General features: G+C 49.0%; 1 protein-coding gene across 3 annotated transcripts in view; it reads right to left on the bottom strand.

Moving 5' to 3' along the window:
- Window positions 1-16,787, bottom strand: part of LOC134945416 (ankyrin repeat and fibronectin type-III domain-containing protein 1-like) — a 1,003,308-nt gene that overhangs the window by 831,603 nt on the left and 154,918 nt on the right. The window lies entirely within an intron of this gene.

The following is a 16,787-nucleotide window of genomic DNA, read 5'->3' as shown; positions in this document are numbered from 1 at the left end:
TATCTGTGCTCACACTGCTTTATTGTGGGGACTGGGGACCAGCAGTATTATATAGGAGTACAGTGCAGAGTTTTGCTGACCAGTAACCACCAGTATACGTTGTCTGCCTGAAAAATGCTCCATATCTGTGCTCAGTGTGCTGCATATATCTGTGCTCACACTGCTTTATTGTGGGGACTGGGGACCAGCAGTATTATATAGGAGGAGTACAGTGCAGAGTTTTGCTGACAGTGACCACCAGTATATAAAGCAGTATGTTACGGAAAGGCCACTGCTCTACCTACCTCTGTGTCGTCAAGTATACTATCCATCTAGATTCTATACGGGTGTCGTACGGTATGCCGGCGCTCGGGCTCCCGGCGCCCAGCATACCGGCGCCGGGAGGCCGACCGGCAGCATACCGACAGCGTGGCGAGCGCAAAGGAGCCCCTTGCGGGTTCGCTGCGCTCGCCACGCTGCAGGCACGGTGGCGCGCTACGCACGCCACACTATTTTATTCTCCCTCCAGGGGGGTCGTGGAACCCCACGAGGGAGAATAGTTGTCGGTATGCTGGGTTTCGGGATTCCGGCGCCGGTATACTGTGCGCCGGGATCCCGACATTCGGCATACAGAAGACCACCCTTCTATACCTGTGGTGCATTTTAGTTTTGCAGTTTGCTGACAGTGTCCACCAGTATATATAGCAGTACGGTACGGAAGGCCACTGCTCTACCTACCTCTGTGTCGTCAAGTATACTATCCATCTAGATTCTATACCTGTGGTGCATTTTAGTTTTGCAGTTTGCTGACAGTGACCACCAGTATATATAGCAGTACGGTACGGAAGGCCACTGCTCTACCTACCTCTGTGTCGTCAAGTATACTATCCATCTAGATTCTATACCTGTGGTGCATTTTAGTTTTGCAGTTTGCTGATAGTGACCACCAGTATATATAGCAGTACGGTACGGAAGGCCACTGCTCTACCTACCTCTGTGTCGTCAAGTATACTATCCATCTAGATTCTATACCTGTGGTGCATTTTAGTTTTGTAGTTTGCTGACAGTGACCACCAGTATATATAGCAGTATGGTACGGAAGGCCACTGCTCTACCTACCTCTGTGTCGTCAAGTATACTATCCATCTAGATTCTATACCTGTGGTGCATTTTAGTTTTTCAGTTTGCTGACAGTGACCACCAGTATATATAGCAGTACGGTATGGAAGGCCACTGCTCTACCTACCTCTGTGTCGTCAAGTATACTATCCATCTAGATTCTATACCTGTGGTGCATTTTAGTTTTGCAGTTTGCTGACAGTGACCACCAGTATATATAGCAGTACGGTACGGAAGGCCACTGCTCTACCTACCTCTGTGTCGTCAAGTATACTATCCATCTAGATTCTATACCTGTGGTGCATTTTAGTTTTGCAGTTTGCTGACAGTGACCACCAGTATATATAGCAGTATGGTACGGAAGGCCACTGCTCTACCTACCTCTGTGTCGTCAAGTATACTATCCATCTAGATTCTATACCTGTGGTGCATTTTAGTTTTGCAGTTTGCTGACAGTGACCACCAGTATATATAGCAGTACGGTACGGAAGGCCACTGCTCTACCTACCTCTGTGTCGTCAAGTATACTATCCATCTAGATTCTATACCTGTGGTGCATTTTAGTTTTGCAGTTTGCTGACAGTGACCACCAGTATATATAGCAGTACGGTACGGAAGGCCACTGCTCTACCTACCTCTGTGTCGTCAAGTATACTATCCATCTAGATTCTATACCTGTGGTGCATTTTAGTTTTGTAGTTTGCTGACAGTGACCACCAGTATATATAGCAGTATGGTACGGAAGGCCACTGCTCTACCTACCTCTGTGTCGTCAAGTATACTATCCATCCATACCTGTGGTGCATTTCAGTTGTGCGCAGTATATATAGTAGTAGGCCATTGCTATTGACACTGGCATATAATTCCACACATTAAAAAATGGAGAACAAAAATGTGGAGGTTAAAATAGGGAAAGATCAAGATCCACTTCCACCTCGTGCTGAAGCTGCTGCCACTAGTCATGGCCGAGACGATGAAATGCCATCAACGTCGTCTGCCAAGGCCGATGCCCAATGTCATAGTAGAGAGCATGTAAAATCCAAAAATCAAAAGTTCAGTAAAATGACCCAAAAATCAAAATTGAAAGCATCTGATGAGAAGCGTAAACTTGCCAATATGCCATTTACGACACGGAGTGGCAAGAAGAATATGGCCATTGACATGCCTGGTCAAAATACAAAAAAAATCACCTCTTCGGTGTGGAATTATTTCAACACAAATGCGGACAACAGGTGTCAAGCCGTGTGTTGCCTTTGTCAAGCTGTAATAAGTAGGGGTAAGGACGTTAACCACCTAGGAACATCCTCCCTTATACGTCACCTGGACCGCATTCATCAGGTCAGTGACAAGTTCAAAAACTTTGGATGACAGCGGAAGCAGTCCACTGACCACTAAATCCCTTCCTCTTGTAACCAAGCTCCTGCAAACCACACCACCAACTCCCTCAGTGTCAATTTCCACCTTACACAGGAAAGCCAATAGTCCTGCAGGCCATGTCACTGGCAAGTCTGACGAGTCCTCTCCTGCCTGGGATTCCTCCGATGCATCCTTGAGTGTAACGCCTACTGCTGCTGGCGCTGCTGTTGTTGCTGCTGGGAGTCGATTGTCATCCCAGAGGGAAAGTCGGAAGACCACTTGTACTACTTCCAGTAAGCAATTGACTGTATAACAGTCCTTTGCGAGGAAGATGAAATATCACAGCAGTCATCCTGCTGCAAAGCGGATAACTCAGGTCTTGTCAGCCTGGGTGGTGAGAAACGTGTGTCCGGTATCCACCGTTAATTCACAGGCAACTAGAGACTTGATTGAGGTACTGTGTCCCCGGTACCAAATACCATCTAGGTTCCATTTCTCTAGGCAGGCGATACCGAAAATGTACACAGACGTCAAAAAAGAGTCACCAGTGTCCTAAAAAATGCAGTTGTACCCAATGTCCACTTAACCACGGACATGTGGACAAGTGGAGCAGGGCAGACTCAGGACTATATGACTGTGACAGCCCACTGGGTAGATGTATTGCCTCCCGCAGCAAGAACAGCAGCGGCGGCACCAGTAGCAGCATCTCGCAAACACCAACTCGTTCCTAGGCAGGCTACGCTTTGTATCACCGCTTTCCATAAGAGGCACACAGCTGACAACCTCTTACGGAAACTGAGGAACATCATCGCAGAATGGCTTACCCCAATTGGACTCTCCTGGGGATTTGTGACATCGGACAACGCCAGCAATATTGTGCGTGCATTACATCTGGGCAAATTCCAGCACGTCCCATGTTTTTCACATACATTGAATTTGGTGGTGCAGAATTATTTAAAAAACGACAGGGGCGTGCAAGAGATGCTGTCGGTGGCCCGAAGAATTGCGGGCCACTTTCGGCATTAAGCCACCGCGTGCTGAAGACTGGAGCACCAGCAAACAGTCCTTAACCTGCCCTGCCATCATCTGAAGCAAGAGGTGGTAACGAGGTGAAATTCAACCCTCTTTATGCTTCAGAGGATGGAGGAGCAGCAAAAGGCCATTCAAGCCTATACATCTGCCCACGATATAGGCAAAGGAGGGGGAATGCACCTGACTCAAGCGCAGTGGAGAATGATTTCAACGTTGTGCAAGGTTCTGCAACCCTTTGAACTTGCCACACGTGAAGTCAGTTCAGACACTGCCAGCCTGAGTCAGGTCATTCCCCTCATCAGGCTTTTGCAGAAGAAGCTGGAAACATTGAAGGAGGAGCTAAAACAGAGCAATTCCGCTAGGCATGTGGGACTTGTGGATGGAGCCCTTAATTCACTTAACCAGGATTCACGTGTGGTCAATCTGTTGAAATCAGAGCACTACATTTTGGCCACCGTGCTCGATCCTAGATTTAAAACCTACGTTGTATCTCTCTTTCCAGCAAACACAAGTCTGCAGAGGTTCAAAGACCTGCTGGTGGGAAAATTCAATAACTATAATTATATACACACACAGGCGTAGGGCACAGCCTAAAGATCTTAATACTTCTGTGTGTGTATATTAATTCAGGCGCAAAATGCTTATTCAATACACTTTACTGGTCATCAAGAACATAAAAAATAAAACTAAAAGCGGCTCCCACTTGGTAATCTGAAGTAATACCAATTATTAAACACAAATAATACATATAAGAGAAGAGAGCGCATAAAGTTTTATATGATTTTATTACACTTTAAAAATACTAAAAAATCTCTGACATTAATAAATGCATATATTGCTGAAGTGCTAATTGAACCACTCAAACAATGATCACTATAGTGCTGCTACAGGTAAATCATCAGTCCATACCAAACCACCTTAGTCCATATAATTGTATTTAGTAGCAACTGCCACTTAGTATCAACCCAAATTCCAAGGTTGATTTTTTTTTCACTTAAGTGGTTATATTGTAGCTAACTGTCCCACACACGAGAGTACCACTCGTTGAATTGAACCGTGGTCTTTGAAATGAATAAATGCTGCAGCACTAGTTGTATTTTACTCTGAAGGACCACTTAAAATAAATCTTTCACATATGCAGGATATTTTTGATGCAAATAGGATATCCTTCCATCCACTGACACAAGTGTTATATCGTATATTGCAGGAATGGAATCTGCTATTCGTTTAAGACACTGTTTCTCACCTCGCTGTGGCCCGGGTTACACTTTCCCCGCTGCCTAGGAGCCACTTACAGCCGTGGCGTCCCGCCGCTGATAGCTCCGGTGTTCACGTTTGGCTCGGCCCACTAGAGTCAGATGAAACAGACCGCGATACAGCTCCCAGCCATGGTTACGTACCGCTGAGTCTCCCCCTTTACATGCATCCAACTTCTCTCTGCCGGAGCACGTATAGCTGTAGTCGGTAGGAAGATGTAGATAAACGTACCGCTGGATTTCAAACCTGCTGGGGCTGTAACGCTTCCCACCTCCGGAGTACGGATTAACAAAAACGGTGGTTGTCAGAAATAGCCAGTTCACAAATCCTGCAACAGTGTGGTCCGTATCAGAGTCCCATAGGGATTTCAAAGCACAAAAGCAAGACACTCTTAACGCGTTTCTCCATTGTAAGATTCTAACGGTTTCCTCAGAAGACCGACCGCCGGCTTACCGACAGTGTGGCGAGTGCAAATGAGCCCCTTGCGGGCTCGCTGCGCTCGCCACGCTATGGGCACGGTGGCGCGCACACTATTTTATTCTCCCTCCAGGGTTGTCGTGGACCCCCACGAGGGAGAATAAGTGTCGGTATGCCGGCTGTCGGGCTCCCAGCGCGGGTATGCTGGTCGCCGGGAGCCCGACCGCCGGCATACTGAAGACCACCCCCAGAAAGTACACAGGGATCTGAGATGGTGGATTCCAGTGGGGACGAATTAATAATCTGTGAGGAGGGGGATGTACACAGTGAAAGGGGTGAGGAATTGGAGGATGATGATGAGGTGGACATCTTGCCTCTGTAGAGCCAATTTGTGCAAGGAGAGATTGATTGCTTCTTTTTTGGTGGGGGCCCAAACCAACCAGTCATTTCAGTCACAGTCGTGTGGCAGACCCTGTCGCTGAAATGATGGGTTCGTTAAAGTATGCATGTCCTGTTTATACAACATAAGGGTGGTTGGGAGGGCCCAAGGACAATTCCATGTTGCACCTCTTTTTTCTTTCATTTGTCTTTGCATAATGTGCTGTTTGGGGACTATTTTTTTAAGTGCCATCCTGTCTGACACTGCAGTGCCACTCCTAGATGGCAGTGGCGTCATGAGGTGGGTGCGGGGGGTGCGGCCCGCACCTGGGTGTCACCCTTCAATAGGGTGACAAAGGAGCCGCACACTCACACGCACGAACCTCCATCCCCTGACATGACAAAGACAAAGCCTGGTGGTCCACGGCTGTGGCTACACCCCCTCCTCCCAGGCCCCGCCTCCTAAAGCCCGCTGCCCGACATTCTCACCTGTCAGTGAGATCAGCAGGCAGCAGCCACAGAGCCGTGCAGGCAGTGCTCTGGCCGCCCCTGCCCTCTCCTCCAGACTCCACTCTCTCCTCACTTGGGTCCTGACTGAGCCTGACAGTAACACACACAAGCTCCGCCTCCCACACTGTCCTACAGGAGGAAGGAGCTGCTGCTGCTGATATTGCTGCATGATACCAGGTAACTTCTATAAATGCTCCACGATGAGCAGAATCGATTTATGAAATGTATGTGTGTGTGGCTGTATGGGGGTAAATGTGTTAATGGGCATTTGGATGTACAAATTGTTGGGTTGAGTGCTGGGGGGGAAGCTAATTGGGGCTGTGTGAGTGTAGTATGAGTGTTGTGTGAGTGTAGTATGGGTGCCACTGTGTGAGCGTAGTATGAGTGCTGTGTAGTATGGGTGCTGTGTGAGTTTAGTATGAGCGCTGTGTGAGCGTAGTATGGGTGCCACTGTGTGAGTGTAGTATGGGTGCTATGTGAGCGTAGTATGGGTGCCACTGTGTGAGTGTAGTATGGGTGCTGTGTGACGTAGTTTGGGTGCTGCTGTGTGAGTGTAGTATGAGTGCTGTGTGAGTGTAGTATGAGTGCTGTGTGAGTGTAGTATGGGTGCCACTGTGTGAGCGTAGTATGAGTGCTGTGTAGTATGGGTGCTGTGTGAGTTTAGTATGAGCGCTGTGTGAGCGTAGTATGGGTGCCACTGTGTGAGTGTTGTATGGGTGCTGTGTAGTATGGGTGCTGTGCGAGTGTAGTATGGGTGCCACTGTGTGAGTGTAGTATGGGTGCTGTGTAGTATGGGTGCTGTGTGACGTAGTATGGGTGCTGCTGTGTGAGCGTAGTATGGGTGCTGCTGTGTGAGTGTAGTGTGGGTGCTGTGTAGTATGGGTGCTGTGTGACGTAGTATGGGTGCTGCTGTGTGAGCGTAGTATGGGTGCTGCTGTGTGAGCATAGTATGGGTGCTGCTGTGTGAGTGTAGTATGAGTGCTGTGTGAGTGAAGTATGGGTGCTTGCTGTGTGAGCGTAGTATGGGTGCTGCTGTGTGAGCATAGTATGAGTGCTGCTGTGTGAGCATAGTATGGGTGCTGCTGTGTGAGTGTAGTATGAGTGCTGTGTGAGTATAGTATGGTTGTTGCTGTGTGAGTGTAGTATGAGTGCTGTGTGAGTGTAGTATGGGTGCTGTGTGAGTGTAGTATGGGTGGTGCTGTGTGAGCGTAGTATGGGTGCTGCTGTGTGAGTGTAGTATGAGTGCTGTGTGAGTGTAGTATGGGTGCTGTGTGAGTGTAGTATGGGTGCTGTTTGAGTGTAGTATGGGTGCTGTGTGAGCGTAGTATGGGTGCTGCTGTGTGAGTGTAGTATGAGTGCTGTGTGAGTGTAGTATGGGTGCTGTTTGAGTGTAGTATGGGTGCTGTTTGAGTGTAGTATGGGTGCCGCTGTGTGAGGGGAGCTTTATGTGAGCTGATAGTGTGGGTGGATGAAAGTGCTAATGGGTGTTGGAAGGAGGGATTGATAACGAATTGGGGAGAGATGGGGTAATGAATGCACGGAGACGGGGGGCTTCAGTAATGGGTTCTTGGACAGGGATATGTTTGCGGTTGCTGTTTAGGGGAAATTGGTTAATCAGTGCCACCACCAAGTAAATCCCATGCCACCACCAAGACACCACATGATACCCCATGTCACCACCAAGACACCACATGATACCCCATGTCACCACCAAGACACCACATGATACCCCATGTCACCACCAAGACACCACATGATACCCCATGTCACCACCAAGACACCACATGATACCCCATGTCACCACCAAGACACCACATGATACCCCATGTCACCACCAAGACACCACATGATACCCCATTTCTCCACATGATACCTCATATACCCACATTTCACCAGATGAGCTGTGGTTTTAGTACGCTAAACGTAGCAAAACTACAACTGCTTTCTCTAGCATGAGGGGGGGGGGGGGGGGCGCCCAGCACAGGGCAAGGCCGCCCCTCATGCCGGGTCCGCCTCCCCGCTGATATGTATAGCAATGCGCTCACATTTTAAGGGTAGCCCTCTGCCTCTGCAGCCTAGCTGTGAAGGCAGTCGCCGGGCCGACATCTTTTGGGTGGCAGCTGCTGCGTGTGCCGTCATGCAGCTGACGCGGCCCGCCCGACAAATGGTCCGGAAACATCTGCGTTGTCCGGACCACGCCCCTCAAACGGTGCGTCACCGCCCATTCACCACCCCCGCCAGGATTCCTTATGGTGTGATAGGGGAGGAGGTCCATGGGGGGTGACACCATGAGTTACCACACCGGGTGACACCAACCCTAGTGACGCCTCTGCTAGATGGGCCAGGTGTTTGTGTCGGCCACTTGTGTCGCTTAGCTTAGTCACACAGCGACCTTGGTGCGCCTCTTTTTTTCTTTGCATCATGTGCTGTTTGGGGACAATTTTTTTGAAGTGCCATCCTGTCTGACACTGCAGTGCCACTCCTAGATGGGCCAGGTGTTTGTGTCAGCCACTTGTGTCGCTTAGCTTAGTCACACAGCGACCTTGGTGCGCCTCTTTTTTTCTTTGCATCATGTGCTGTTTGGGGACTATTTTTTTGAAGTGCCATCCTGCCTGACACTGAAGTGCCACTCCTAGATGGGCCAGGTGTTTGTGTCGGCCACTTGTGTCGCTTAGCTTAGCCATCCAGCGACCTCGGTGCAAATTTTAGGAATAAAAATAATATTGGCCCTCATTCCGAGTTGTTCGCTCGCAAGCTGCTTTTAGCAGCATTGCACACGCTAAGCCGCCGCCTACTGGGAGTGAATCTTAGCTTAGCAAAATTGCGAACGAAAGATTCTCTAAATTGCGATTAGAAATTTCTTAGCAGTTTCTGAGTAGCTCGAGACTTACTCTGTCACTGCGATCAGTTCAGTCAGTTTCGTTCCTGGTTTGACGTCACAAACACACCCAGCGTTCGCCCAGACACTCCCCCGTTTCTCCAGCCACTCCCGCGTTTTTCCCAGAAACGGCAGCGTTTTTTCACACACTCCCATAAAACGGCCAGTTTCCGCCCAGAAACACCCACTTCCTGTCAATCACATTACGATCACCAGAACGAAAAAAAAACCTCGTAATGCCGTGAGTAAAATACCAAACTTCTTAGCAAATTTACTTGGCGCAGTCGCAGTGCGAACATTGCGCATGCGCAATTAGCGGAAAATCGCTGCGATGCGAAGAAAATTACCGAGCGAACAACTCGGAATGACCACCATTGTGAGGTGTGAGGTGTTCAGAATAGACTGAAAATGAGTGTAAATTATGGTTATTGAGGTTAATAATACTATGGGATCAAAATGACCCCAACATTCTATGATTGTAAAAAAACACCCGAATCCAAAACACACCCGAATCCGACAAAAAATTTTCAGGGAGGTTTTGGCAAAACGCGTCCGAATCCAAAACACGGCCACGGAACCGAATCCAAAACCAAAACACAAAACCCGAAAAATTTCTGGTGCACATCTCTAAGAGTCACTTGACTGGCACCTGGACACTTTATAAGGAATCTTAAGATAAAAGGAGATTTATGGTAGACTTACCATGGTTAAATCTCTTTCTGTGAGGTACACTGGGTTCTATAGGGAATACATCAGGGAATACATTGGGGTGTAGAGATGGATCTTGATCCAGAGGCACCAACAGGCTAAAGCTTTAGGAGAAGGGACTAGCGGCTAATGCCATACAAAGCCAAAGAAGCTAAGTGTTTCAGGGTGGGCGCCCTGTGGAACCCAGTGTACCTTGCAGAAAGAGATTTAACCATGGTAAGCCTACCATAAATCTACTTTTCTGCAGCGGGGTACACTGTGTTCCACAGGGAATATATCAGGGATGTCCTAAAGCAGTTCCTCAAGTGAGGGGATGCCCCTTAGCGGGTATGAGAACCCGACGTCCAAAGGAAGCATCCTGAGAGGCGGAAGTATCAAAGGCATAGAACCTAATAAACTTGTTCACTGAGGACCATGTAGCCGTCTTGCACAATTGTTCTGCGGACGCACCACGATGGGCCGCCCAAGAGGGTCCAACAGACCGAGTAGAACGGGCTTTAATAGCAGCAGGAGCTGGGAGTCCAGCCTGTGCATAAGCCTGTGCAATCACCATTCTGATCCATCTGGCCAAGGTTTGCTTACTCGCAGGCCAGCCACGTTTGTGGAAACCAAACAGTAGAACGAGGGTATCTGACCTCCTGATAGAGGCAGTTTTCTCCACATATATACAGAGAGCCCGTACCACATCCACAGACCGTTCTTTGGAGGACAATTCGGAAGAGATGAAGGATGGAACCACAAACTCTTGATTAAGGTGAAAAGATGACACCACTTTAGGTAAATAACCAGGGCGAGTTCTAAGAACTGCTCGGTCATGATGAAATATCAAAAAGGGTGGAAGAAAAGACAAAGCGCCAAAGTCTGACGCCCTTCTAGCAGAGGCAATAGCCAGCAGAAACAGGACCTTGGCGGTGAGCAAAGGTCCTGACTCAAGAGGTTCAAATGGAGACTCTTGCAAGGCATTCAGGACAACAGACAAATCCCATGGAGCCACAGGAGGGACATAGAGAGGCTGAATCCACAGTATGTCCTGAGTGAATGTATGAACGTCAGGTATAAATGCAGTTATTCTTTGAAACCACACCGACAAAGCAAATATGTGAACCTTGAGGGAGGCCAGACGAAGTCCTAAATCCAGGCCTTGTTGCAAAAAAGCCAGAAGTCTGGAAGTACTGAATTTGTAAGCATCGTAATTCTTAGCAGCACACCAGGTGAAGTAAGAATTCTAGACTCCATAATAAATCCACGCAAATGCCGGTTTGCGGGCCTTCAGCATAGTTTGGATGACCGCCTCGAGAATCCTTTGGCCGTCAGGAGTAAAGCTACAAGTGCCACGCCGTCAAAGCCAGTCTTGCTAGGTCTGTATAGACACAAGGACCCTGAACGAGGAGGTCTGGGCGTTGAGAAAGCAGAAGAAGATGCTCTATCGATAGATCCTGCAGGTCTGAGAACCACTGCCGTCTGGGCCATGCTGGAGCGACTAGAAGTAGTATTCCTCTATCTTGTTTGAACTTCCGTAGTACCCTGGGCAGGAGTGACACTGGAGGGATCATGCAGGGCAGCCCAAAAGTTCCATGGAATTGCCATAACGTCCACGAACTCTGCTTGAGGATCCCTGGTTCTTGATCCAAATACCGGAACTTTGTGATAGTTTCGAGACGCCATCAGGTCTACATCTGGTAGGCCCCACTTGCTCACTAGGAGTTGAAAGACTTTCTGATGAAGACTCCACTCTCTGGCGTGCACGTCCTGACGACTGAGGAAATCACCTTCCCAGTTGAGGACTCCCGGAATGAACACTGCCGATATTGCTGGCAGAAGGCGTTCCGCCCAACGAAGGATTTTTGACACTTCCATCATTGCCATGCGGCTTCGAGTGCCGCCTTGATGGTTTATGTACGCCACCATGATGGCGTTGTCTGACCGTACTTGAACAGGCCTGTTCTGTATCAGAGGCAGGGCAAGAGATAAAATATTGAACACTGCCCGCAATTCCAGAATGTTTATCGGGAGGAGTGATTCCTCCATGGTCCACCGACCCTGGAAAGAGTATTGCTCCAACACTGTGCCCCCAACCCTTCAGACTGGCATCCGTAGTCGGTAGGACCCAGTTGGGGATCCAGAAGGGACGAACCCTGCTCAACTGCTGGTTCTGTAGCCACCAGGTCAGCGACAGGCGAACCTCTGGAGTCAAGGAGATCATGTGAGACCAGATCCAATGAGTCAGGCCGTTCCACTTGGAATGTAGAGGGCGGGATTGGAATTGAGCGTACTCTACAATGTTGAAAGTCGACACCATGAGGCCTAGTACTTGGGCGAGAGAGGAAGTATCTTATCCTGTCCTGAAGTTTCAGTACCTTCTCTGGAGACTAAAACAGCCGTTGACTGTGTATGTCCGGTAGTGCCCCCAGGTGCACCATGCTCCGAGAAGGGACCAGCGAGGACTTCTTCCAGTTGATGAGCCACCCGTGGGCTTGTAGGAAGTTTACCCGTCAGTTGTAGATGACTGAGGAAGACATCGTGGAGGTTTGCCAGAATCAGCAAATCGTCCAGATACGGCAGGAACCTGACTTCCTGGCGACGGAGATGAGCCGTCATCATGGCCATAACCGTGGTGAAGATCCGAGGGGCTGTGGCCAGTCCAAACGGCAGAGCCTGAAATTGATAGTGAAGGTTGCCAATAGCAAACCACAGACATTTCTGATGCGATATGGCAATAGGCATATTCAGGTAAGCATCTTGTATAACCAGGTATACCATATAGTCTACGGGTCCATGGCCAGTACAATTGAGCGCAGTGTTTCCATACGGAACGTGGACACTCTCACAAACTTGTTCAGTGAATTGAGGTTGAGAATAGGCCGGAAAGACCCATCAAGTTTCGGGACTAGAAACAGGGTCGAGTAGTATCCTCTGCCTCTCTGGGACAGAGGTACCAGCACTACCACTCCTTTTGCCTTCTGTGCAGAAGGAGTAGCTTTTGGGAGAAAGGCAGTCATAGTAGCCGCCATTTCAGATCCAATTTTTAATTAAGTCTTCCCCAAATAAGATGTCCCCAGTAAAAGGGGAATACCGCCAAGGACTTTTGGAGTCCAGGTCCACCATCCACGACCTCAACCACAGAATATGGCGAGCCAGGACAGACATATTTGACTCCTTGGCAGCCAACACACCCGCCTCAGTGGACGCCTCCTGGTGAAGAAAAAGGTGGCAGTGGTATTGTGAGACAGGGAATGTCTGGCATTGTCAGATATATCCTCGAGCAGCTCTTCCTCTAATGCCTGATTCAGTCTACAATCGATTTTGCAGCCCCAAGAGGACGCAATCGTGGTCTATGTACAACACCCGCAAGGGAGTAATAGACTTCAGGCATCCCTCCACATGCTTACCTGTCTGGTCCTACAGTGAGGAGACAGTGATGAGAGGCAGAGTGGATGACACCCGATGGGTGACACATGAGTTCACTAGCAGTAAATTACCTACTCGTTATATAACTCTGCAGGGGGAGGATATTGAGCTAATGCCCGTTGTAGACAGGGGGAATGTCTTCCCTGGATTAGACCAGGGGTCTTCTTGTCTGATATACACTTAATGGTCAGATTGTAGTAATAGAGTTTTCTCTGACGTCCTAGTGGATGCTGGGAACTCCGTAAGGACCATGGGGGAATAGCGGCTCCGCAGGAGACTGGGCACAAAAAGTAAAAGCTTTAGACTAGCTGGTGTGCACTGGCTCCTCCCCCTATGACCCTCCTCCAAGCCTCAGTTAGATTTTTGTGCCCGAACGAGAAGGGTGCAAGCTAGGTGGCTCTCCTGAGCTGCTTAGAAGTAAAAGTTTAAATAGGTTTTTTATTTTCAGTGAGTCCTGCTGGCAACAGGCTCACTGCATCGTGGGACTAAGGGGAGAAGAAGCGAACTCACCTGACTGCAGAGTGGATTGGGCTTCTTGGCTACTGGACATTAGCTCCAGAGGGATGATCACAGGTTCAGCCTGGATGGGTACCGGAGCCGCGCCGCCGGCCCCCTTACAGAGCCAGAAGAGCGAAGAGGTCCGGAGAAAGCGGCGGCAGAAGACGTTCCTGTCTTCAAATAAGGTAGCGCACAGCACTGCAGCTGTGCGCCATTGCTCTCAGCACACTTCACACTCCGGTCACTGAGGGTGCAGGGCGCTCGGGGGGAGCGCCCTGAGACGCAATAAAAATGATATAAAAACCTTATATGGCTAAATAAAATGCATCACATATAGCTCCTGGGCTATATGGATGCATTTATCCCCTGCCAGTTTCCTGAAAAAAGCGGGAGAAAAGGCCGCCGTGAAGGGGGCGGAGCCTTTCTCCTCAGCACACAAGCGCCATTTTCTTTCACAGCTCAGCTGGAAGGACGGCTCCCTGACTCTCCCCTGCAGTCCTGCACTACAGAAACAGGGTAAAACAGAGAGGGGGGCACTATTGGCAGCTAATATATAAATACAGCAGCTATAACAGGGAGTAACACTTATATAAGGTTATCCCTGTATATATATAGCGCTCTGGTGTGTGCTGGCAAACTCTCCCTCTGTCTCCCCAAACCCAAAGGGCTAGTGGGGTCCTGTCCTCTATCAGAGCATTCCCTGTGTGTGTGCTGGGTGTCGGTACGATTGTGTCGACATGTACGAGGAGGAAAATGATGTGGAAGCAGAGCAATTGCCTGTGTTAGTGATGTCACCCCCTAGGGAGTCGACACCTGACTGGATGGTAGTAATTAAAGAATTACGTGACAATGTCAGCACTTTGCAAAAAACTGTTGACGACATGAGACAGCCGACAAATCAATTAGTGCCTGTTCAGGCGTCTCAGACACCGTCAGGGGCGCTAAAACGCCCGTTACCTCAGATGGTCGACACAGACCCTGACACGGATACTGAATCTAGTGTCGACGGTGACGAGACAAACGTAATGTCCAGTAGGGCCACACGTTACATGATCACGGCAATGAAGGAGGCATTGCACATTTCTGACACTACAAGTACCACAAAAAAGGGTATTATGTGGGGTGTGAAAAAACTACCAGTGGTTTTTCCTGAGTCAGATGAATTAAATGAGGTGTGTGATAAAGCGTGGGTTTCCCCCAATAAAAAACTGCTGATTTCTAATAAATTATTGGCACTGTACCCTTTCCCGCCAGAGGTTAGGGCACGTTGGGAAACACCCCCTAGGGTAGATAAGGCGCTCACACGCTTATCAAAACAAGTGGCGTTACCGTCTCCTGACACGGCCGCTCTCAAGGAACCAGCTGATAGAAGGCTGGAAAATATCTTAAAAGGTATATACACACATACCGGTGTTATACTGCGACCAGCGATCGCCTCAGCCTGGATGTGCAGCGCTGGAGTGGCTTGGTCGGATTCCCTGACTGAAAATATTGATACCCTGGATAGGGACAGTATATTGTTAACTATAGAGCATTTAAAGGATGCATTACTATATATGCGAGATGCACAGAGGGATATTTGCACCCTGGCATCTAGAGTAAGTGCGATGTCCATTTCTGCCAGAAGAACGTTATGGACGCGACAGTGGTCAGGTGATGCAGATTCCAAACGACATATGGAAGTATTGCCGTATAAAGGGGAGGAGTTATTTGGGGTCGGTCTATCGGACCTGGTGGCCACAGCAACGGCTGGAAAATCCACCTTTTTACCCCAGGTCACCTCTCAGCAGAAAAAGACACCGTCTTTTCAAACCCAGTCCTTTCGTCCCTATAAGGGCAAGAGGGAAAAAGGCCGCTCGTTCCTGCCCCGGGGCAGAGGAAGGGGAAAAAGACTGCACCATGCAGCCTCTTCCCAGGAGCAGAAGCCCTCCCCCGCTTCTGCCAAGTCCTCAGCATGACGCTGGGGCTCTGCAAGCAGACTCGGGCACGGTGGGGGGCCGTCTCAAGAATTTCAGCGCGCAGTGGGCTCACTCGCAAGTGGACCCCTGGATCCTGCAGGTAGTATCACAAGGGTACAAATTGGAATTCGAGACGTCTCCCCTTCGCCGGTTCCTGAAGTCTGCTCTACCAACGTCTCCCTCCAACAGGGAGGCAGTATTGGAAGCTATTCACAAGCTGTATTCCCAGCAGGTGATAATCAAGGTACCCCTCCTACAACAGGGAAAGGGGTATTATTCCACGCTGTTTGTGGTACCGAAGCCGGACGGCTCGGTGAGACCAATTTTAAATCTAAAATCTTTGAACACTTACATAAAAAGGTTCAAATTCAAGATGGAGTCACTCAGAGCAGTGATAGCGAACCTGGAAGAAGGGGACTATATGGTATCTCTAGACATCAAGGATGCTTATCTCCATGTCCCAATCTACCCTTCTCACCAAGGGTACCTCAGGTTTGTGATACAAAACTGTCATTATCAGTTTCAGACGCTGCCGTTTGGATTGTCCACGGCACCACGGGTCTTTACCAAGGTAATGGCCGAAATGATGATTCTTCTTCGAAGAAAAGGCGTATTAATTATCCCTTACTTGGACGATCTCCTGATAAGGGCAAGGTCCAGGGAACAGTTAGAGGTCGGAGTAGCACTATCTTAGGTAGTGCTACGTCAGCACGGGTGGATTCTAAATATCCCAAAATCACAGCTGATTCCAACAACACGTCTACTGTTCCTAGGGATGATTCTGGACACAGTCCAGAAAAAGGTGTTTCTCCCGGAGGAGAAGGCCAGGGAGTTATCCGAGCTAGTCAGGAACCTCCTAAAACCAGGACAAGTGTCAGTGCATCAGTGCACGAGAGTCCTGGGAAAAATGGTGGCTTCTTACGAAGCGATTCCATTCAGAAGATTCCATGCAAGAACTTTTCAGTGGGATCTGCTGGACAAATGGTCCGGATCGCATCTTCAGATGCATCAGCGGATAACCCTATCTCCAAGGACAAGGGTATCTCTCCTGTGGTGGTTACAGAAGGCTCATCTTCTAGAGGGCCGCAGATTCGGCATTCAGGATTGGATGCTGGTAACCACGGATGCCAGCCTGAGAGGCTGGGGAGCAGTCACACAGGGAAGAAATTTCCAGGGCTTGTGGTCAAGCATGGAAACGTCTCTTCACATAAATATCCTAGAGCTAAGGGCCATTTACAATGCCCTAAGTCAAGCAAGGCCTCTGCTTCAGGGTCAACCGGTATTGATCC

This window comes from Pseudophryne corroboree, chromosome 7, assembly GCF_028390025.1.
Source record: "Pseudophryne corroboree isolate aPseCor3 chromosome 7, aPseCor3.hap2, whole genome shotgun sequence".
NCBI lineage: Eukaryota > Metazoa > Chordata > Amphibia > Anura > Myobatrachidae > Pseudophryne > Pseudophryne corroboree.
This window is presented reverse-complemented; position numbering and strand designations above follow the sequence as displayed.